The sequence below is a fragment of the Capra hircus genome, chromosome 7 (genome assembly GCF_001704415.2).
Source record: "Capra hircus breed San Clemente chromosome 7, ASM170441v1, whole genome shotgun sequence".
NCBI lineage: Eukaryota > Metazoa > Chordata > Mammalia > Artiodactyla > Bovidae > Capra > Capra hircus.
Window position 1 is genome coordinate 43,330,990 of NC_030814.1, and position 24,761 is coordinate 43,355,750.

The 24,761-nt window shown below is 38.1% G+C and overlaps 1 protein-coding gene across 3 annotated transcripts in view; it reads right to left on the bottom strand.

The window, feature by feature from the left end:
* The window catches only part of SGCD (sarcoglycan delta), a 1,076,456-nt gene that overhangs the window by 920,465 nt on the left and 131,230 nt on the right, over positions 1 to 24,761 (bottom strand). For all 3 annotated transcript variants that reach the window (XM_013965725.2, XM_018050121.1, XM_013965722.2), the window contains exon 2: positions 3,055 to 3,165. The gene's annotated coding sequence lies outside the window, so the exon portion shown is untranslated. The remainder of the gene's footprint in view (positions 1 to 3,054; positions 3,166 to 24,761) is intronic.

Genomic DNA, 24,761 nt, shown 5'->3' on the forward strand with positions numbered 1-24,761 from the left:
TCCCTCCGCTTCCCACTCACTGTGTACGTATTCTCTTTGCCTGCATCCCTGGTAAGTCGCTTCAGTCATGTCTGACTCTTTGCAACCCTATGGACTGTAGACCCCGGGCTCCTCTGTCCATGGGATTCTCCAGACAAGAATATTGAAGTGGGCTGTCATTTCCTTTTCCAGGGGGGATCTTCCCAACCTAGCGATCACACCAGGGTCTCCTGTTTCCTGCAGCGGCAGGTGGGTTCTTTACCATTAGCACCACCTGGGAAGGCTGCATATTCTCATTTGCAGTTACCAATATCCAACACATCTTGTTTTATATTTGTTTGTTGTCTCTCTCCCCCAGTGATGTGGCAATTTCAATGAGGACAAGATTTTTGTCTCTTTGTTCTATTATGTGCATGAACCACAATAGATTCTCAATGTATATTTATTGAATGGATAAATGAATGCATAATTAAAGAACTATGAAGAACTTACTGATTCTACTTCCTCCTCAAGAATTTAAGGAAGGAAGGTATTTTTCTGATCAGATCCCTCAGAAACACTTACAGGGGATCTTGACCTCATCTCCAGCTCTCCCATGGAGACTGTATTTCACTAGCCATGGAAAATGTAATCATTTCAAGAAGATTGGCAATTTTGTTGGAGAACAGTATGAATTTTTTTGTTCTGAGAATGAAGACTAACAAAGCCTCAGGGAAAAAAGGGTAATTGACTTAGACCATCCCAGCAGGGAAAGCAAAATCACTGGGGGAAATAAAGACCTTGTTTGGTCAAGACACAGCATCTTTGAGTTAAACCTGAAGGTAAGAAAATAAAATATTGTTTTCTCATCAGGTTGGATCTCTCATTTTACCCTGAGAACCTTTGCATTGTGGTTAAAGATCTTGGAGAAAACCCACCAGGAAGTCATTAAAAAAATCTACACACACCACGACGGAAGCAAATTAAATTCAATTTCAAGAACACATTACAAAAGAGAGAGAGAGAGTAAAGCATAATGAGAACCTGTTGTCTCAAACTGCAGCCAGGTGGGAAGCCAGGCTGCATGAACAGCCTTGACAACAGCTCTGGGTCTGGATGGAGGCCTCTTGCCCCGGGGGAATGACGCAGGCTCAATATTGTTATACTTTATCTGGCTCCTGGCTTCAGTTGGCAAAGCCCCCCTTCATTCAAGCTAGAGTATTTCAATTGTTCACCCCAAGAGCCATTCAGATCTCTCCAAGGTTCTTTCAAAACTTCTCTACAACAAAGATGGAGCTCACTGCTTCCCTGATATCATTTTCTGACATGATGATACCACAGGAACCTCCTTTCTGGATTTTCTCTCACCATGAGGGTTCCAACCAAATATCTCCATGTTTCCTAAAAACTGCTAACAGCAAGAAGGTAGTATCACAGGGAGCACACCAACGACACCTGTCGGGTGTGTTTCTTCTCTCTGCCACTTACTAGATACATGGACAAGTTCTTTAACCTCTCAGCCACAATTCCATCTTTCCTTAAAAGAGAGATCATAACTTGTCTCTATCTTAGAGAAATTCTGGAAGAATCAACTGAAATAAGGCAAATACGTAGGGTGTGAAAATCAAGGGCTATGTTCAAAAGTTAGTTAATGAAGTGAAAACTTGCACGAGATCAAAATATCATTTGTACCCTAGAAACTGCACAGGGTCCTCAGCAAGATGTTTAAATTGTGCCAAGTGCCAGGGAAAATGTGTCAAGCTTCCTAAGACACATCACTCTGGGGTCAGGACTCACTGAGAAAAACTGCTAGCAGCATCACCCATACAGCTTACATTTTTATTTCTGTCTCCTTTTCTTGAGAGAGGCTGGAGGGAGCAGCAAATACGTGCAGTTAAATGTGTATACCATGGTACTCTTCTGTAAAGCAATATACCAGCATAGTGGCTGGTATAAAGTAAACATACCATATGATATTGTTATTAATTATTGTTTCTGGTTATTAATCTACTTAACATAAGGCTGGGGTGGGGGAAAAAGGGGGCCACCTCAGGACTCATGGAATCTATGGGAGCCTGGAAGTGACTTTTTCACTAGAGGAAAAACAATCTGTAGGAGGCACCCAGGAGAAAAGAGGAAATCATGGATTCCATCTGGGAACTGAAGAAACCCCCACCTGCAGGTAAAATCTGGTTCTCAGATATTTCTCCCATGAAAGTGAAGCAGAAAGAACCTGAACATGTTAAATTCCTATATGCTGTTGTTGTTGAATGTTCAGTCATGTCTGAATCTTTGTGACCTCATGACCTGCAGCACACCCGGCTTCTCTGTCCTTCACTATGTCCCAGAGTTTGTTCAAACTTGTGATGCCAACCATCTCATCCTCTGTCGATCTCTTCTCCTGCCTTCAATCTTTCCCAGCATCAGTATCTTTTCCAATGAGTCAGTTCTTCTATAAGCAGGTACAACTGTGATCATAATACTTATCAAAGCTGTTTTAATTACTTATCTATTATAAGTCATTCCCCACTATACTGCAAGCTCAATAATGGCAAGGACTAGGTTTGGCACATTAAATGCATTTGATAAATATTTGTTGGCTACATAACAATCTACATTTGCATGTGTATTTATATGAATAATTAAAAATGCATACATGTGTGAGCTATTCCACACCTTCAGATTCTCCACTCTTTTCCTCAACTTAAGTTCTCACATTAAACCACCTCCAGACTCAGAACTCATTTTTTATTTGTCAAAGAGTAACCTATAACTTGGAGTTTATAAAAACCTTGAATTATACTTTAGGGCTCTAGTTGCTTTGTCTGTGACAACCATCAAATTGTTTTTGTTTCAGACTTTCCACTTCAAAAGATATATTCCCTGGATTTTATTGTGCTTCTTAAAAATATCTAATGCAGAAAACTTGAAAATCTTAAGTGAATCTCTCGAGAGCCTCTAAGTAAGTACACCCAAATACAAAGAAAAGAATGATTCCCATGAAGCAAGCATTTCATCAAGAATACTTTACAAGGTATCTAGTGAAATGAGATTGCAACGACTTACAAAAAGGAAATGAATCGTTCAAATACATACCTGAAATTCAGTATCCTAATTGTTTGCAAATCCTCTGATTACTTTTATCTTTCTTGATTTTGTACTGAACTGCTAGCTCTGATACAGTTGTCCAGTGGCTAATTATAATCACTGCAAGAGAGAGTTTAGGAAAAGTCACTATTAATAAGACCACATTCGAGTTTGATGTGAGTTTTGACAAAGTTTCTCAACTAAAAATCATGATTAAACCAAGATGCAACCTTTCTAAAATGATGAAATGCATCAAAAGGTTAAAAACGTTTAAAGGTTGGGATTGTCAGTTAAAAGCAAGACATAACCATTTGGAGTTTTCATATAACCTTCTAAAATAAATTCTATTAAAAGCAAATTGGTCCAAAATTCACACTGTGTGACAGGGTTCCTTAGAAAATGTCACATCTTTGTTTTCCTACTGATTGGTCTGATCTTTCCACATACATCTACACACGTTACTAGGGAGAAAGAAAACCACTGGCTTTGCCCCATGCAAAAATATGTAAAGATATTTAAGTAAATATTCAGCTCTGCAAGTAAATTGTTCTGTCTCTTCCTCTTCATATTCCTCTCCAAAGAGCACTGTATGTATGGTGCGGGGATTTCTAGTGACCTCGTAATGGCCAGAAATCTGAAGTTTTTGACAATTTCAGGGAACCTTCTGGACTCTGATGGCCCTGGGCTAACTGAATCACCAGGTCATCTTCCTATTGTAAGATGTGACTATCACCTGGAGTTGGGGGATAGGGACAAGCGTTTACACCCACCACGAGGATCCATGTTTCTAACTTGGGGGCCATTTTTAAGGTCACAGCCATAGTAGCCTCTGTAGCCACATGGGGTCTCATGGTGATTGGCGAGTCCCCTAAACACTAGTTCAGGTTTGCCTCCCACCACCAACTCTAAGGTACATCCATACAATGGAAAATTACTCAGCAAGAAATGGCATAGACTACTGACCCAGCAGCATGAATAAATCACAAAAGCACATGCTAAGTGAAAAAATATAAAACACTATATACAAGGTAATTTCATTTATACGAAATCCTAGAAAAGGCAAAACTATAGTGATAGAAGCAGATCAGTGATTGCAGAGGCCAAAGAGTAAGGGTAAGGCAATAATTTCAAAGGGGCGCAAATATTGTTTATGTAAAATTGGTGACTATTAGTGAATGTGAATTATACCTTAATAAAGCTGCACCTGAAAAAAATATTATAACAGTAGAAAATAAGTGAATCACTTTCTATTTAATATTTGGAATTAAACTTCTCCATTTCCATGAGAAAATAATGTATTGCCAGATGGTCATAACATGTGGAATTCTCAGAGCTAACAGGCTATTCTCAAATGCAACACTTCCCACACTTTCATGTGTATAAGAATCATCTAAGAAATTTGATTCAGTCTGAGAAATGCAGAACCTGAGATTCTGCATTTCTAAAGAGTTTCCAGGGGATGCGAATGTCGCCGGTCCACAGACAGACAGTGAAAATGGCTCTAACAGACCTACAGCCTCTTCTGCTCTGACAGTCTCTGATCACTTCCCATGTATTGACTGTGCTTGTTCTCAACATAGATTAGGCCAGTTTTGCTAGCACATCTTAAATTTTGCTTGCTATCTTAATTAGATAATATGACTATTACATGAAACAATGTGTTTCCAATGGGAAAAGAGTTGATTTGCCAAAAACTAAGTTGACTATTTCATCAAGACTCAATCAAGGTTGAGTTTATAAAACGGTACTCTTAAATTAGACATAGACAACTTTATAAAACACGATAAAATTTAGAAGGCTCTGCACACAGATGGTTTCAAAACCGATTTAAAAAAACAGGTTTACTGAGGTACAATTGACGTAAGACAAATTACATATATTTAAACAGTGTAATTTGGTAAGTGAGAGATATGCGTAGATGCATGCGCATCACCACAATCAACACAAAGCACCTATCCATCACACTCCAGTTTCCTAGGTCCCTTCATAATCTCTCTACCTCCCAGGACTCCTCCCCATCTCCTCCATTTCCTAGCAATTCTGTGGGCTGCTTCAGTCACTACAGATTGCATCTTCGAAACTTTCTGTTTTTTCCTAAATAAATGGAATCATAAAATATATACTTATTTTTAGTAGGCTTCTTTCACTCAGTGTATTTATTTCGTGACTTATCTGTGTTTTTCTGTGTAGTAATTCATTCCCTTTACTGCTAATTAGTGTTCCATTGGCAGGCTATACCACATCTTGTTTATCTATTCACCTGATGCTGGACATTTGAGTTGTGTTCAATTTTTGTCTAAAACAAATAAAGGTGCCATGAACATCTGTGTACAATTCTTTGCATTAACAGATATTTTTATTCCCTTTGAGTAAACAATGCCTGAGTTATAGTTCCTTTCCAAACTGTGAAACTGTTTTCCAAAATTTGTACCATTTTAGATTTTCATCGACAATGTATGAGAGCTCTGTGAATTCTATTCCTATATGTCATCACCAATAACTGGTATGGTCATTCTTTTAAAATTTTAATCACTCTAATAGGTGTCTAGTGGTATCTCTTAATCTGCATTTCTCTAATGACTAAATTAAAATCTTTTGATGTCCATATTTGCCTTTTTTATATGTTTTGGTGAAAGTGACTATTTAAATCTTTTGCCCATTTTTAAACTGTTTTGTTAGTAAGATTTAAGAATTTTTTATAAATTCTGGATAAAAGACCTTTCTTATTTATATGATCTACAAATATTTACTCCCTCTCAAGCCTGTCTTTATACTTTCTTAACTGCGGCTTTCAAAGAGCAGAGTTCTTATCCCTGAAAAAGTTTAGCTTATTTTTTTCTTTTGGACTGTCCTTTGGTGCATTTATATTTAAAGTGGTTTTCCTGCAGGCAACACATAGCTGGATTTTAGTTTTTAAATCCAAGCTAGTCTCTATCTTTGAACTGGACTTTTCTGACAACTTACATTTTTAGTATATGTATATGAGCATATGTGCTGTTTTGATTTTTTTGGTTGGTATATTTGTCTGTGTTTCATATTTGATAGATTTAATTTTTATTGCTATATTTTTAGGTTCATTAATATTTTATTTGGTAATGCAGAAGTTAATTACAAACACTATATTTTTACCAGCACCATTTCAATTTCTGTGTCTACAAGTTTTGGATATATTTACATATATATATATGTATGTATGTATATATATATAATTTTTTCATGTCTGAACATGAACAATCTTTTCTGTTACTTCTTGAAAATATGAAGGATAGTTCAAACTGTTCTCAGGTACTTGTCTACTGAAGATCCCTGGAGATTTTCCCTTTCTCTGCAGCTCTCCTCAGTCCAGTGCTCTACCCCACAAGTTCTAGTTTTATTGACCTTACTGGACATCCACTACTATATACTCAACTCTGGGAGACTGTTGACTACACCTGGTTTTTCTCTCCTTGAACTTCAACCTGGAAATTCACTCCAGGCTTGGAGTGGAACAATGGCAGGGCTTACTAACTTGTTTCCTGTTTCTCAAGGATCAACATCATTCACTGTTTAATATCCAGTGTCCTGAATGCCCTTGTTTCACATGTTTTACATGTTAGCTGTCTGAAGTATGAAAGTAAATCCCAGCCCTAATACTCCACCTTGGCCTGTAGTAAAACTCTTTCTAGTTGTCTTAATTTCTTGCTTCACTTTAAGAAACCTAAGCTGAACATCAAAGATGATTCATTACAGATATGGTAGATGCAAAAAAGAACACTCTGTCCCAATTAACAGACATATCCTCAAAGAAAAGGCTTTAACTGTATAAATAAAGAATGGTAAGTGTGTGCATATTCACATGATTTAAATTAAATGCTTACTGTTTTAATATAACATGTTTAATTATTTAATTCATCAATCTGATTATATCAGATAAAAGACTGTAAACAAACATATTTCAAGATTTTTGTGAAGAGTATATCTAATTCATATAAAAACTGTCTAGCAAATCACCTAGATCAACGGTTCTCAACCATGGCTGCACATTAGTGTCCCCAGGAGAACTTACACACCGAGGAAACCAGAATTGAAAGAGACACATGTACCCCAATGTTCATCGCAGCACTGTTTATAATAGCTAGGACATGGAAACAACCTAGATGTCCATCAGCAGATGAATGGATAAGAAAGCTGTGGTACATATACACAATGGAGTATTACTCAGCCGTAAAAAAGAATTCATTTGATTCAGTTCTGATGAGATGGATGAAACTGGAGCCGATTATACAGAGTGAAGTAAGCCAGAAAGAAAAACACCAATACAGTATACTAACACATATATATGGAATTTAGGAAGATGGCAATGATGACCCTGTATGCAAGACAGGGAAAGAGACACAGATGTGTATAATGGACTTTAGGACTCAGAGGGAGGGAGAGGGTGGGATGATTTGGGAGAATGACATTCTAACATGTATACTATCATGTAAGAATTGAATCGCCAGTCTATGTCTGATGCAGGATACAGCATGCTTGGAGCTGGTGCACGGGGATGACCCAGAGGGATGTTGTGGGGAGGGAGGTGGGAGGGGGTTCATGTTTGGGAACGCATGTAAGAATTAAAGATTTTAAAATTTAAAAAATAAATAAATAAATAAAAATTAAAAAAAATATATGTTTCAATGCCTGAGCCCTACCTGAAATCATATGAATCATAATCTTGATGGTTGGGCCTGGTGTTGGTACTTTTTAAAGGCCCCAGGTGATTGAGACACACCTTGAGAATTGAGGTTCACAGATCAGATTTGGCCACATGATACAAAGAAGTGACTCCTTGGAAAAGACCCTGATGTTGGGAAAGACTGAAGGCAGGAGAAGAAGAGGACAACAAAGGATGAGATGACTGGATGGCATCACCAACTCAATGGACATGAGTTTGAGTAAACTCCTGGAGTTGGCGACGGACAGGGAGGCTGGCGCGCTGCAGTCCATGGGGTCACAAAGAGTCGGACACAACTGAGCGACTGAACTGAACTGATCTAGATCTTAGAATGTGTTCAGTCAATCAAAGCTGTTCCTATCTGTATAATTCACATTTAAAAGGAGACTGTCATGTAGAGAAATTACTTGATATGGGGAAAGAGTACTGGTGGACTCTAATCCACCATTTGCCAGCAAGAAATAGTATGGCCTTGGCCAACTCCCTTGATTTTACTGGATCTGAATGGATAAGACAGCAAAACATTAGAAATGATTTTTCTGCTTATAGTTCAAGATGCTTAGGAAAAATAAGAAAAAAAAAAACAACTTCAGAGATGGAAATTCTAACCATGTCTCTTCTTTTATAGATGAGGAAATTGAGGCCCAGAGAGGCTAATGAATCTGCCCAAGGCAATCAGTGGCCAGTTAAAAACAAAAAAAGAATCACAACCCAGGTATTGCAGCTTAAATGGTGTCCCCCCAGAAGAGAGGGATTGAAGTTCTAACCCGCAGTACTTCAAAATGTGACCTTATTAAGAAAAAGCATTGCAGATGTAATTAGTTATGATGAGATCTATCGAATAGGATGAGCTCCTAATTCAATAAAACTGTGTCCAAACAAGAGGGTCAGGTGAAGACAGGGACACAAGCGGAAGGCCATGTGAAGATAAAAGTTGGGAGTGGCACGTGTACAAGCCAAGGAACACCAGGGATTACTGGCAAACCAACAGCAGCTGAAAGAGGCAGAAAAGGATCGAGCTCGAGAGGCTTCAGAGAAACGTAGCCCTGCCAGCACCTTGATTTTGGACTTCTAGCCTTGAAAACTGTGAAATAACGCATTTCTGTTGTTTTAAACCACCCAATTTGTGGTGTTTTGTTATGTCAGCCCTAGGAAACAAACAGAGCAGGACTCCTGCCTGAGAACCTTTCCATTATACAGTCAGTTTCTCTAACACAATATATGAATATCCTTTGAAAATTGCAAAATTTTGAAAAATCATGTTATTACTATTTATCTTGTTCTTTAGTTTGCTTCAAGAGTACACGTTTTGTTTTCTGTAACTGATTTTAATCATCTTAAGAGTAAGCAGCCTACAATATCTAGCAGAGTCATTCAAGGAAGTAGAAGAGAATACAGTGTCTATTCAGATACTACAGATTCAAACAGCATACAAACAAAACTATTAAAAAGTTCCAAAGTCACCAAAGCCTTTTTGCACTGAATGTTAACAAGACTGAGTCTCCATATGGCATTTTATTTAGGTTAAACATAGAGCTATACATTTTGGTAGGTTAAAATTTAATGCAATATATGAATATATTACAACATAAGAAATACATTGCAACACACTTAGCTGAAAATATCTGAACCACTCTTCCACCACTGTATATAAATGTAAAATAAGTTTTTATTCTATTAATGTAGAATTGTAGTAGGGGTTAAAAATCAACCATATATCATCTTCATCATCCAAGTAAAGTTTTGGCAACATAACCAGCATAGTCTGGATTCCTCCAGAAGCTGGCCCCGAGGTAAGGTTTCCAGTGCAAGTAGTCGACTTGGGAAGTGAAATACTGGAAAGGGAGTTAAGATAGGAAAGGCAACTAACAAAGGCTATTGTAATAAGCAAACACACCACAATGGGTGCAAAGCTTCTGGGGGAGTGTGGAATCCAGTGTAGCAGCCGCAAAACTATCTGTCCTTAAGGCTGGGGAACCCAGGGTATGTACCAACCACTCCTAACAGTCACTAGTTGAAAGCTGCTGAGGGAGTGAGCGGTAGGTGTTAATTCTCTGAAATTGCTTGCCTTGAATGTGGACTTGTAGGACTATCTATGAAGAGGTCAGGAGAAAACCCTCAGGCAGACATGTCTATGTTGGCAATTAAAGGTGGTCTAGAATGTACTAGAATGGTAAGCCTGAGGGAATGCTACAGTGAACAGAAAGTGGCAGGCAGAACAGCACAGAAGTTCACAGCAGAACCTTTAAGAGTAGGAAACTCTAGATGCAAGCCCTAGAGCCCTCCTTGAACAATTGTTGACTTTAGGTAAGTGACTATAAACTTTTCTAAAGTTTCTTTATTCTCTCTACATAAAGCAGTTGACAACAATAATACCTGCCTCAGGGTATTTATAAGAAATCAATGATTCAATATAAATAAAGCTTTACTACATTGCCTGGCACAATCAGTGCTTAGTATCAGCCATCATCATAATAATGAATCTTATTGCTATATTAAAATAATGAAATTTTGTGATACATGATATTCATATTGAGATAAGGGGACGCATCAATATGGGTAGGTCCTCACTACAGCAACTTTACCCTGGGTTCCAATTACTATTAATAAAATTTTTCACTATCCATCTAGAAAGAATTTATTGTTTTGTTAATAGCTTAAACATAGTATCCAAAAGTTGAATCAGCATAATCTACCTATACTCAAACCAGCTTAAACAAATATGCAAAGCTGAGCTAGTTAGGTAAAGAAGTGTAGTACAAATTAAAATTTGTTTCTGTACCCAAGAGAAAGAATAACTTCTTAGGGGAAAATTACATGAAACTTGATTATCTAAGTCATAACAAAGGGTAACAAAAATGAAATAACATAATAAAATCTGGATAAAATTATAATTTAGAGCTGTGGTTCTCAACCCAGGGTGAATCTCCCCCTACCTTCCCAGGAGACATTTAGCAATGTCTGGAGATGTTCTGATTGTCCCAGTTGGGGTGTGGCAGGGACAGCATATGCTACTGGCATCTAGCGAATCAGGAAAGAGATGCTGCTAAAACTCCTGCAATGTACAGAATAGCCTCCCACAGTTGGGGCTGTGCTTAAATTAAGGAACTCTTATTTTAGAGATATGTTATAATGCCTTAAACCACTGAAGTTTCCAAACAATAAAAACTCCTTCTGATGTGCCAGTGTTTTTTTAATCATAAAATATAATGTACTCTTACAAATGTTAAAAAACAGTCATCCAGCGACAAGAAGCATACATCAAGAAGTCACCGAGTGTTGAGCTGCTCAACCTGCCAGATAAAAGCAATTTCAACAAGCCAACAACAGCGTTGGGTAATTGAAATGTTGATATAGACATGACCTTGGTTAATTCACCCTGACTTGTAATAGTTGAAACAATGACAGAGAGAAACCTGGGGATTCTAAGGTCAGAGGCACATGGAGTTAAAGTTTTTATTTTCAAATTATTTTAAACAAAACACTGTATCATTACAATGGCATATATTGCCTTTCTGTTTTTCATTAGTAAACCTTCTGGGAACTTTGACACAACAACTACAAGCTAAACCTGATTACTTGGTTTATAGAACACAGAGAACATTACCGAGGAGCTAATGACAATGTCTATTCACTTAGAACTCTGAGCAACCTGCCGACTTTTAATCAAGTTTTTAAAGGCACAAGAACAAAACAGAAATTGAGAATGAACGTTTTACTCCTAACTATTGGAAGGTAAAAAGGCATGTCGGCAATTGTTCAAATAACATCAGCACCAAGATGAGAACGTGTAAGCAGAGAAGCAAACACATTCTCAGTAAGGCATTTTTTTCTCTAACCAAAAAATTCTATAAAACTCAACAGGAAACTGTGCTCCAAATCCATTTTTTCTACTAAAATTGCTTTGTTACAGCACAGTTATAGCAAGACTGCTGCTGCTGCTGCTGAGTCGCTTCAGTCGTGTCCGACTCTGTGTGACCCCAGAGACAGCAGCCCAAGAGCTCAAAACACATTTTCTTCTCTAAAAAAGCTAAATAAGATGAGATCCAAACATCTAATCACTGAGTTTTCAATTTATTAAATATCTATTAATGCATGCTAATAATAAGTTCTTACATAACAGTACTACTATTATTTTCAGTTCCTTGATGTTTATATTCATTATATCATAACTGGAATCCTTTCAGTCTTAAATCTTGGACATTTAGCATAACCAAATCCAAGATGAAATCAACTCAAGTCAGAGAAGAAAGAATTATTAGGAGCATCTCTCAATTCATGCAAAATATAAATAAGAGCAAGAAGAAAACTGTCATTCTGAAATCAAGATTCAGACCACATGAGTGGGTACTTGTCTTCTATTACATGGACAACTCTGACTCAAGCACTTAAAAATGCAGTGATATGATTCAGGGTCTATGATATAAAACATCACTAGTTCAAAGCCTATAAACAACAAATAAAAGGAGTCTGCAGAAAGTTTGTTATCCCTTCACATTAAAGGGATGAATTATCATTTTTCTAAATTTCTTTCATCTTCACTTTTCTCTCAAAAGTCAATATTCATTCATTTGACCAGGACCTTTTTCAAAAAAATATATTTTAACTTTCCTACTACAAGAAAAATTCATAGACTTATATTTCCCATTCTTCTTCCTTTTTGACATTACTACTCAATAGGGAAAGGAAAAAGGCTTCTTTTAAGATAATCTCACAATAGAGAAGTAATGATAAATGTCCCACTCATTCAAGAAGTCTCCATCAAGAATTCAAATGCCAAAAAACATGAAGAGTATAAGTTCACAAGTCTTCAACTTGTTGAAAAGACCCTATCTACACCAAACAAAAACATTCAATTACTAATAAATAAGGTACTATCACAACAGTTTCAAATCCATTAGCAATTTTCAAAGGATTGGACTTCCTTAAACTGTCTCCATTCATTCAGTGATCTGAACACCAACTTATAGCACATCTAGGATTTTAAAAAAATATATTACAAGGAAAAAGCAGTCTGAGAAATGGTTACCATTACTTTTAGGTGGAAGTAGACATACTTCTCCAAACATCAAACTATCAAAATATTTTTTCACTCAACTTTGAAGAGTACAGATGAAGCAAGAACAATGCCACACCTATTCTGCAGTAATCTGTGTGCTTATACAGGACAGCAGCCCTTTCACTTGATCCTCTGAGCTTCTATCCTGTTCTCGGCTCTGGACGAACAGCTGAGGTTGCCCACATAAAAATGACAACTCAGGGAGCTCCTAAGGAGCTCAGGTGATTGGGAACAGACCTAGGTAGATCAATAGGAATAAATGAGTACAGCAAGTCCCCTACAGACACAAGAGTTCTGTTCTGACAGCGCAATTGTACATCCAATTTGTTCATAAGCCCAATAAAGTCAGTTTAGGTGCTCATCTAACACAACCAGCTACACAGTATTGTATCATAATAGATTTATAATACTATTCACACAAATAATACATACATAAAAACAAACACACATACACAACATAAAGAAAACATTTTTAGTCTGACAGTACAGTACCTTGAGAAGTTCAGTAGTACTGTACAACAGCTGGTATACGAGGGCTGACAAGCACATTGGTATCTTGGTTGTTCAGTCGCTTTTCTTTGAGTCCTGCTGATTCTTTGAGGCCTTGTGGATTGCAGCATGTCAGGCTCCTCTGTGCTCCACTATTTCCCAAAGTTTGCCCTAAATTCATGTCCATTGAGCCAGTGATACTATCTGCCCACCTCATCCTCTGCAAACCCCTTCTCCTTTTTGTCTTCAATCTTTCCCAGAATTAGGGTCTTTTTCAATGAGTTGACTCCTCACATCAAGGTAGAAGCTTCCATCTTCAACAGCAGTCTTTCCAGTGAATATTCAGGTTGATTTCCTTTGACTGGTTTGAGCTCCTTGCAGTCCAAGGGACTCCCAAGAGTCTTCTCCAGCACCACAATTCAAAAGTATCAATTCATTGGCGGTCAGTATTCTTCATGATTCAACTTTCACATCCATACATGACTACTGGAAAAACCATAGCTTTGACTATATGGCACTTTGTCAGCAAAGTGATGTTTCTGCTTTTCAATATGCTAAGTTTGTCATAGCTTTCCTTCCAAGGAGCAAGCATCTTTTAATTTCACGGCTGTAGTCACTGTCTGCAGTGATTTTGGAGCCCCCCAAAATAAAACTGCATCTTTGAAAGTTTGTAACTTGAAAGTTCGTACGTAGGAGACTTACTGTATGGTCACTACAGATGATGGGCAAGGTTACAAATGCTATGGGATTGGTGTTGATGGAATTAGGATTCAAAGAAGTCTGCCTCTAGACACCATCCAAGTTCAGCACCATGTTACACTATTTCCCACAGGTTCCTACTGAGAGAGAAATGATTCTCTGAAGCAAAATAAAGGTGGTGTAGAAAGAAGGAGAGGAGAAGGCAATGGTACCCCACTCCAGTGCTCTTGCCTGGAGAATCCCATGGATGGAGGAGCCTGGTGGGCTGCAGTCTATGGGGTCGCTAAGAGTCAGACACGACTGAGCGACTTTACTTTCTCTTTTCACTTTCATGCGTTGGAGAAGGAAATGGCAACCCACTCCAGTATTCTTGCCTGGAGAATCCCAGGGACAGGATAGCCTGGTAGGCTGCCATCTATGGGGTCACACAGAATTGGACACGACTGAAGCGACTTAGCAGCAGCAACGAGGCCAAAATGATTGACTGATGAGGAAAACGCAGCGAAGAGCTTTCCAAAGGGATAGTGCTTTATCATGAGTTGTACCTATGTATCAGTAGCACTGGGGCTACTTTTCATTAACATGCAGGCAGGCTGCCAGGACCAGAACCCCAAAACCATCAAAAGTCAGCACTGAGTATGAGCATTAGTCATAACATTGTATTCCTCCACTGGCTGATGTGTCTTGACACATAAAAGGCCGAATGCACAGATAGGACCCTCTAACAGTACACCGCTCAAAGCATACAGGAGAAAAAAAAAAAACACCAAGATGTCAGCTCGCAGCTGAAACTGCCTTTGCTTTAACCCCACAACAAACTCCTTTCTCTTTCATCTCTTTCATCCAAGAACACTATGAACTCCCTAGGTACACTTGTGATCCTCCAGAAAGCTGATGAGACAGTCTTTTCACAAGCTCAGATCATTTAACCGATGTGGATCTTAAAAATATTACATATTAATCCCAAAGAACAGAATATTTTTTGTCATATTCATGTCATATTTGTAAGTCTAATCCTTAAGTTGATATGTGTGACTAAGACAGGCAAAGGCAGGATGCAAGATGATTTTCTCAGAAAGAGAAATATACCCGCTGATTGGAATGGTTATTATTAAAGCTCCTAACTAATTGGCACTTAAAAATAGAAGAAATCAGAACGGATAACTTTTGACAATAATAAAAATCACAGCTCATTTACTAATGTAATAAGGCCTCTCCAACCCCATTGATTTCCTATGATTTTACCAGATTCTGCTTTCAAGCAAAACAAAATATTCAGATAAACATTTCCAGCTCTACTTCTGTATCCTCCGTCAGACTGAGACTTCCTTTAAGTCCAGAGTTACATCTCCAGCATCATTATATCCCCTAGACTGTGCTTGACATGGTCCCACCCATGGAAAGGAAGGAGAACAGCAGAGCCAAGGAGGACAGAAAGGGGAAGATCCACCCAGCAAATGTTACCACTGCTCTGTCCACCACCTACCACATTTCTACATGATCACTCAGCAAACATTCATGGAGCCGCTCCCTGGTGGACAGTGAATTCCACGACTGATCGGCAGTATACTCTCCTTGATGTTTCTTAGTTGACCCACGATGTCACTTTTGATCATTTTTTCAGTTCACTATCCTTTCATCAGCCAAGGCTAACAGGCCTACTCTCATCCTTTCATTTTGGCACAGACTTCTGCGTGAGTAAACTCATTTTTTTTTCTTTCTTGAGGTCACTGCAAAAAAATTTCGCTTGTTTCTTCCTCCCTGCAGGACTCTTATTCCTTCCTGAGCCTTTTTTTTTTTTTTTTTTGAGTCTAGGCAGGTTTCAGCAATATCACCAGCCCAGTAAGGGCTCTTGGATAAAAGAGCTGTCTGCCTAAGCTCCTCAATTTATCAGAGCCTTCAGACATGAAAGAGTAAACCAATTCCTAGTCAGCAAAGTTACATTACAGAAAAAAGCAAATAAAACCATCAAATGGATTACATACAGCCCTTGAATCAAAATTAAAGAATATGGAGAAACAAGGTACTGAATCAATTAGGATGAGCACAATGTTCTCTTTACAGCCAGAAACCAACCAATTAAACAAACAGCAAACAACAAACAAGCATTCAATTCCTGATATTTAAGTAGCAAATGATAATGGTCATTCATTCTAATGCCCCAGCTTAAAGTCTCTGGCTTAATTCTTTAAACGTATTGAATCAGATTCATTAATTATTTTTTTTAACTGCATCAACTCATTCAAGGTCATTTTTATTTCATTCAGTCAGAAATTGGTTTTGTACCTTTACTAACATGTACTTCTGTCAGGTATGATATTCAAAAGGGAGAGGTGACATATGAGGTGTTGGTTAGGGTTATGTTTCACGCCATCTGACACAACAGAAGGATAAAAGGGAATCCGTTTCCAGTGTGACCCGAAGACGACATATCTGATGTCTTTTCAACATACTCTGCATCTCATACCATGTTATCTCGATAACTACTCATATAAGAGTTGCACAGTTAATACCGTACATTCTCCAAATTAATCAATACTTTACAGAAACCTACCTGAGGAAGCAAAGAGTTAAGTAAGCTGCTCCCTGTAAAGAGACCACAGGCATATGTCACAAAAATGTATTTCACAATTCTTCATTTGGACTGTACTAAATAAGCTAGATAGATCAACAGACAAACATGCCAACAGACAAATGATAGGTAGATACAGGGACAGACAGATATAACAGAGACTCACATTAAGGCGTGTCACAGCATAAATTGTTTCTTGAATCGGGGATATTCAAGGTTAAAAAAAATAACATTTTCAGATCAGTAATATTTAGTCAATGAACTTAAATGTTAATAGATTGTGTTCTGATGGTGGGTGTGGGGTGTAGGGGAGAAAGAGAGGGATGGAAGAAGAAGGGAAGAGAGGAAGAAGAGGAAGAGAAAGGAGAGAATAAATATTAGCTTCTAAATCCAATTACTCCCCAGGAGCAGCTCTCACACTGGAATAATGTGGTTTCCATTAAAACATTAACAGAATTAAATGTACAAAACTTGAGGGCATGATCTGGTGACTATGTTTTACAACACTGGGTAATTCAATCTTTTTCATACATTATAAATAATATGATACCCAGATGTTTAATGTGGACTACTCACTATCTGCAGAAATATATTTGCCTTTAAGAATTTAATAGGAGAGATTTTATGATGAAAAAGATGAATTTGTTCTTGCTCAAAAATACTGAAAATGGTGTTGTATTAGTCGTGCATTAATTCATTCACACACCCATTCATCCATTCATCAGTTATTTACTGGATACATTCTATGGGCCAAACCTACATAAATAAAGTTAGAGAGGTAGGGCCTTTTCCTTATTTCTTTCCTCTGCTTCTTGCTTTTAACAAGCATGTATTAAGCATCTTCTACTGGAAAACACTACAGTAGGTGTTATATTGGATATGATGGTAAGACACACATCGTACTTCCACTGATTTCTCAAATAACTGGGGGAAAGCTATATAAATATCTTTTATATTAGGGAGGATGAGCAAGCATCACAGAGAGGTGCTGTTAAAGCAAAGATCTGTAACGCAGTAGAGGAAGAGATTTATGTGTCGGGAAATGGAACATTTAACTTGACAAGAAAAAGACAAGAGAGCTTTCAGTAGCAAAGAACATTCCGTGTAGACAGAACTTCACTTGCAAGTGCTTGGAAGTGTGAGAATGTCTATGTTCAGAGAATGATTTCGTTCAATGATATTCTAACCAATGCCTTTTCCACCATTTTCCATTTTATTCTGGCATCATCCCTTTTCCAGCCTTGAGACAGAATACTGCCACTGACCCAGGGGTATATGGAAACAGAGAACAAAGATGCCAACTATTTGATTTTTAAGCACCAAAACCACAGTCCACATGGCATACAAGTACTGCATAACTCAGTCAACTTACCTAATGTAAGTCTCTGCACAAATCTCCTCTTATCCTACCTTATTTTCTTTATTTGCACCCTTGACCACCTGAGAGTATTTCTTTATTGTCTGTCTCCCCTGATGCCATCTAGAACTGAGCTCTATAAAACTAGTATGCTTATCTTTTCAATAGCTTCCCTCCATGCATTCGTTTATTCAATCAACTAAAATTAATCAAGCTGCAACTGCAAGAAGGATACTGTGTTGTTCTTCTAAAATAGAAGCAAGAAATAGAAAAGATGATGAGATAGCATCCCTATTTCTAATGAGTATACTATTCACAAATATGTTTGGTTTGATTATCTATTCTTCTGTAACACTTTACATCTTAGTGACTTGAAACAACGTTGTTATTAATATATTTTGCAATTCTGATAGCCAAGAATTCAGACAAACCTTAGAAGAATAGGGGACTTCCCTGGTAGCTCAGATAGTAAATAATCTGCTTACATTGTGGGAGACACGGGTTTGACCCCTGGGTGGGGAAGATCCCCTGGAGAAATGACAGCCCACTCCAGTATTCTTGCCTGGGAAATCCCATGGACAGAAAAGCCTGACATGCAGTAGTCCATGGGGTTGGCAAGAGTCAGACACAACTTAGCACATGGAACATGTGGCTCATAGCTCCTCACAGCAAGGAATGTCAGGGTCCTTGGACCTCTACACACTGGCTCTGAACGCCTAAGGATCAAAGTGGTAGCTACAAATCTTTTTAAGGTGAGATCCAGAACTGCCCTAGCTTCATTTTCATAGTCATGCTGTTATTCATTGTTCAGTTGCTCAGTCATGTCCGACTCTTTGCGACCTCATGGACTGCAGCACACCAGGCTTCCCGGTCCTTCACTACCTCCCAGAGCTTGCTCAAACTCAGATCCATTAAGTCACTGATGCCATCCAACCATCTTGTCCTCTGTCATCCCCTTCTCCTCTTGCTTTCAATCTTTCCCAGCATCAGGGTCTTTTCCAGTGAGTCAATTCTTTGCATCAGGTGGCCAAAGTATTGGAGCTTCAGCTTTAACATCAGTCCTTCTAATGAATACTCAGGATTGATCTCCTTTACGATTGACTGGCTTGATTTCCTTGCAGTCCAAAGGACTCTGAAGAGCCTTCTTCAACACCACAGTTCAAAAGCATCCATTCTTCCGTGCTCAGCCTTCTTTATGGTTCAACTCTCACATCCATACATGACTGCTGAAAAAACCATAGCTTTGACTAGATGGATTTTGTCAGCAAAGTAATGTCTCTGCTTTTTAATATGCTGTCTAGGTTTGTCATAGCTTTTCTTTCAAAGGGGAAGCATCTTTTAATTTTGTGACTGCAGTCACCATCTGCATAGATTCTGCATATTTTCTTGGAGCCCAAGAAAATAAAGTCTCTTACTGTTTCCATTGTTTCCCCATATATTTGCCATGAATTGATGGGACTGGATGCCATGGTCCTCATTTTTTGAATGTTGGGTATTAAGCCAGCTTTTATACTCTCCTCTTTCACCTTCATCAAGAGGCTCTTTAGTTCCTCTTCACTTTCTGCTACAGTCATAGGCAAGTTCAAATTGGAGGAAAGGGAAAATACATCCAACCACTCAATGGGAAGTGTGTCAAAGAATTTACAGCATCTCTAATACACTACAGTGAGATAAACCTGTCCCCAAACAATTGTGTCATGATGCAAAATGAAAAGTACCATGGCAGTAGTGTCATCATCAAAAGCATGATTCTGAGTACTGATTCCACTGCATACTAGCTGTGTGATACTGGTTAAATTAATTCATTCCTCTGAATTTTTGTTTCCTTATATAAAAAAGGGTGATAATAACTGTACTCAACTTCATAGAACTGTTTTAGAAATGAAATATGTCACTCCCACACATACACACATGCACTCACAAACGTATGCACTCACAGACACACTTAAACACACATCCATACACAAGAGCACAATCCCACAGAACACATATGCTGGCCAGACATTAGGATATGGTAAATACTCAAAGGATGTTAGCAGTTGTTCTCATTAAGCACGGTACAATGGGGCTTCCTTGGTAGTCCAGCAGCTAAGAATCCACCTGCCATGCAGGGGACATAGGTTCAATCCCCGGTGCAGTAGGATTCCACGTGCAATCAGACAACCAAACCCACGCTCCCCAGCTACTGAAGCCCACATATCCTGGAGCCCATGCTCTGTGACAAAAGAAGCCACCACAGTGAGGAGTCTGCACACCTTTCCAACTAGAGAAAGACTGTGTGCAGCAATGAAGTCCCAGCACAATGAAAAATAGATTGAATAAATTTGCAAGATTTTAAAAGGGACAGTACAGTCTCGCATACAGGGTTAACATTACCATCTTTCTAAATTCCATATATATGTGTTAGTATACTGTATTGGTGTTTTTCTTTCTGGCTTACTTCACTCTGTATAATCAGCTCCAGTTTCATCCACCTCATTAGAACTGATTCAAATGTATTCTTTTTGATGGCTGAGTAATACTTCGTTGTGTATATGTACCACAGCTTTCTTATCCATTCATCTGCTGATGGGCATCTAGGTTGTTTCCATGTCCTGGCTATTATAAACAGTGCTGCAATGAACATTGGGGTACACGTGATTCTTTCAATTCTAGTTTCCTCAGTGTGTATGCTCAGCAGTGGAATTGCTGGGTCATAAGGCAGTTCTATTTCCAGTTTTTTAAGGAATCTCCACACTGTTCTCCACAGTGGCTGTACTAGTTTGCATGATGTATGGCAAAACCAATACAGTATTGTAAAGTAAAAAAAAAAAATTTAGGTTCTGAAGCCAAAAAAAATAATAATAAATTTTAACATTTTCCTATTAAAAAAATAATAATAAAAAGCATAGTACAAATAAAGTACAGAAAAGTGTTTCATGTTTCCACAGTTTTATTTTTCATATTTTCAAATTTGTGCCTTTGAAGTTATCAAATCAACAAAGATGATTAAGAACAATGGAAACTCTTTTTGAGCAAAAAAATATCAAACTGAGTTACCAGCAGCTCAGGAAGGAAAGGTACAAAGGTTAAACAGAAAAGAATAAAAAAAAATGAAGCAAGGAAAGAACTACCTACATGATGGTATCCTAGGAGAAATAAAAAAGATCTAAGCAATCAGCAGCATTAGAAGGAGAATATTATTTTACATATCTTCTTTTTCTGTGTTACTCAGAAACTTATGAGTAAATTCCCTTAGAGGGAAAGATATGGTATGACAAGATAGCAATGGTGGGTTTGTTGGCAAAATAAGTGTAAACTCTTAGAAGCAAAAATTTGGTGATTTAAGACCAATGACTTTTAAAAATCAAACCTCCATGTTTCATAAAGAATCAGAACATAAGAGGATGTGGACAAAAGTCCTTCACAAACCACAAGGATGAGGATAGATGAAACACAAAGATACAGCCAGAAAAGCCTCCACCAACCTACAAGTGTACACGTTAGCACAATACATACATACAGGACTCAGAGAGTGAGAAAAGAGTATTTTCTTCATTTTAGAATTTTACTCACTTTTAAAAATCTATATTATTAAAAAATATGAAGGAAAACACCAAAAAGTAACTGATTTCTGACTTTTATACTTACTTAACTGGACAAGAGGTCAACAGATTGGTAGGTACTCTTGAGTTAGAAATTACAGAATTAACATCACAAAGTTCCTACGTTCAGGGAAAATCCCATGATACAGTTAAGTACTCTATGTTTTTCTCCAATTACTAAAAGTCATCATCAGTAACATTCTTCAGAGAGGTTCCAATGTTGTAGTTACAGCTTCACATTGCACATGACCCTCAGAACGTGGATTTCACCGACCAGGCATTCTTTCATGGGTGGCCACAAAGCTAATTACTTTACCAACCAAGAAAACCCCAAGTTCCGTTCTTCCCAGATTTATATGTAAAATTTTAAAAAGCGAACCTATTCGGACCAAAGCACATGGGCAAGAAGACAAGAAAAGCGAACCCTCCCAACCGAAGGACATCAAAGATTAGAGAGAAACAGCAAGGCCCTAAAGAGTCACCATCATTCAGATGGGAGTGTTTCCTAGTCTTCGGTGAACCCTGGTTTGGCATGAAAAATGAGTTTGCAGATAATGAATTAGCTTTACTAAGGAATCTTAGCCTCTGTCTCCCAGGAGGTTGTATGAAATACAGAAAGCCATTTGATACCTTCCTAAAAGTCTCCCATCTTATCACCAGAATGGTTATAACTATGAAATGTTTCTAAGCTCTGTTTTCTAGTTGAAGGTTAAGTGGGGTGAAAGGCTACACATTTACAGAGAAAAGAGTCTGTAATAAAATTGTTCACTGTTATAACTTCATTTGGGCAAAATGAAAAGGAAGGTTATTTGTAAAACTAGTGGTTGGCCTTTTAACTTGACCCCTTAATGTGTCTTCAAAAACCCACTGAGAAGAAAGCACATATTATATACCTTTATATTACCATCATTAAATCACTAAACTAAAAAGATTATATAAAAGGCAGCAGATATGTGGAATATGTGGGCAAAAATCTGGTCATAGTTAAAAACTGAAAAATGGCCATGCCAAGTGTTTCCTATGTATCATCTCACTGAGGTCAAGGAAAGTTTGCCCCATTTTAAAGATAAAGGGGGCACCAAATGGTAAATTAACTGTCACTCAGATATCAAGTGGAATAGAATAGATAACCCAGAATTAACCATTGCTATAATACTCTTGTAATATATGAAAATGCTCCTTATAATGATGTTTCTAACTGAGTATGCAAACTTAGGTTAGCCACTGTCCGTCTTCAACTTAAATTCTGTGCTGCTGGCAGCATTTCTAATGTAAGGGATGGTGGCACCAAGCTTCTTCAATTAAGTTTCAGTAGAAAGCAGTTAAGAAGTGACTGAATGACAATGCTGTAAGGTCATTTCCTTCCCACTCTTCCATTTACTATCAAATAATCTGCTTTCCTTTCATCACTGTAAAAAGGACTTTGATTAATGCATGACATCTCTTTCCAGTATCTCTGAGTCATGTCTTTCTTCTAATATGTTATAAACAGCCTTGTTTATAAAAATGAAACCACACGCTAACCCTTAGCAACACCCTCTGGCAATTAACAAATGTGCCTCAGACCAGTTTTTACTATGTACAGGAATGGCTTAATTAAGGAAAACGGAGAATGTACAATGAAGAGAGGAAGTACAGCACAATGTAAATTTTAAAAATATATAAGACTTTAGGAAAACAGAAAAGTGAGAAACTTCTAGTTGAAAGGGCAGGGCTACACGCAAAGAAGGAAGGGAAAGTCAAAAAGAACAACACAGACCCAAGGGAAAAGCAAGGCCTCTATGAGCTGAGTGTGTGTGTGTATGTATGTGTGTGTGTGTATTGTCATTTATTCTAAATTGCAGAGGAAATTAATTTTGAGTTTCAAAATCTCAGTTCTACAGGAAGATACTCATACCACTCTAAGAATAATTGGTTGTTTGTGTTTGTTCAAGGTGTGGCAGCTGATTAATCAGGGTCTTTCGAATAAAACAGAAACTCACTTCAAGTTAGCAGGAGACAAATTGTGTATATGGAAGGGAGTTGAGGGCTCAATTTTTAATAGAAGGACATAGTGCTCAGTGGAACTAAGTCAAGGGAAGAAGTATTTTGGTGCTTTGTGAATGCTACGACCAAGACCTAGGAAGCCACCTAGACTCAGATGTGTAGCCCCACCCCTGAGGCTACGTCACATTCTAACTGTAGCATCCCCACTCAGTGTCTGCCTTCTCAGCTCCTGGGTCTACATGCATGGGAGTAAGAATCAGACAGTCCTGCATCAAGTCAGAAGTCATCCTCCCAGAACCACTCCACCCTCAGACTGGGAAGAAGGAAAGAGTCAAAAGTTCAATTCTCATCACTCGTCTTAGTCAGTTTGGGCTGCCACAATAGAATACCACAGGCTTACACAACAGAAATATAGTCCTCACAGTTCTGCAGGCTGGAAGTCTGAGATCAGGAGATGGTATAGTCCAGTTCTGGGACAAGCTTTCTTCCTGACTTACAGGTCGCCTTCTCACTGTGTGCTCACGTGACCTTTTCTCAGTGTACACTTGAGGGGAAACAGAAATCTCTCATCCTATTCTCGTAAGGCCACTAAACCCATCATGAAGGCCTCGCTCTCATGATTCAATTTAACCCTAATTACCTCCACAAAGCCCGTCTCCAAATACCATGACGCTGGTTGTCAGGGTATCAACATACATATTGTGAGAGATATAAAAAAACATCCCGTAACACTTATGCATGTACACACTGAGACTTCAACTGTATACACTTGAGAGAGAGAGACAAAGAATTTTTTAAATGAGGACCATTTTACCTGATGGACTCAGTAAGCATACCCCCTGTGTGTGCACAATTTGGGATACACAAATCTGTTGTTAATCTCAGTGTGTGCATTCTTGCTATGTGAGCATCATTCTAGTATTTAAAGGTATGATTTTTTCCTAAAGTATGCCCCTTAGATCCAGGAGAAGCATTTTATCTAGGACTCAATCAAACAGTCACTCAATCCAAAACAGAAGGGAACACTGGCTATGCTTTCATTGACAGGCAATTCATTACTTTGCAAATGGAATCTTCTAATATGTTTTTCAAGGTCAAATGTGAGTATCTGTGCTTATACTTTATGTCTAGACTTTATAACATAATCCTCACATAAGATACCATGTCTTTGTATAAATTTCTCTCTTTGACCAGATCGAGTTTTGAGGATGGAAGCTGATTATTTGAGAAGAGGAAGAAAATATAGAGACACAGTTTTCAAGGTGATTATGAAG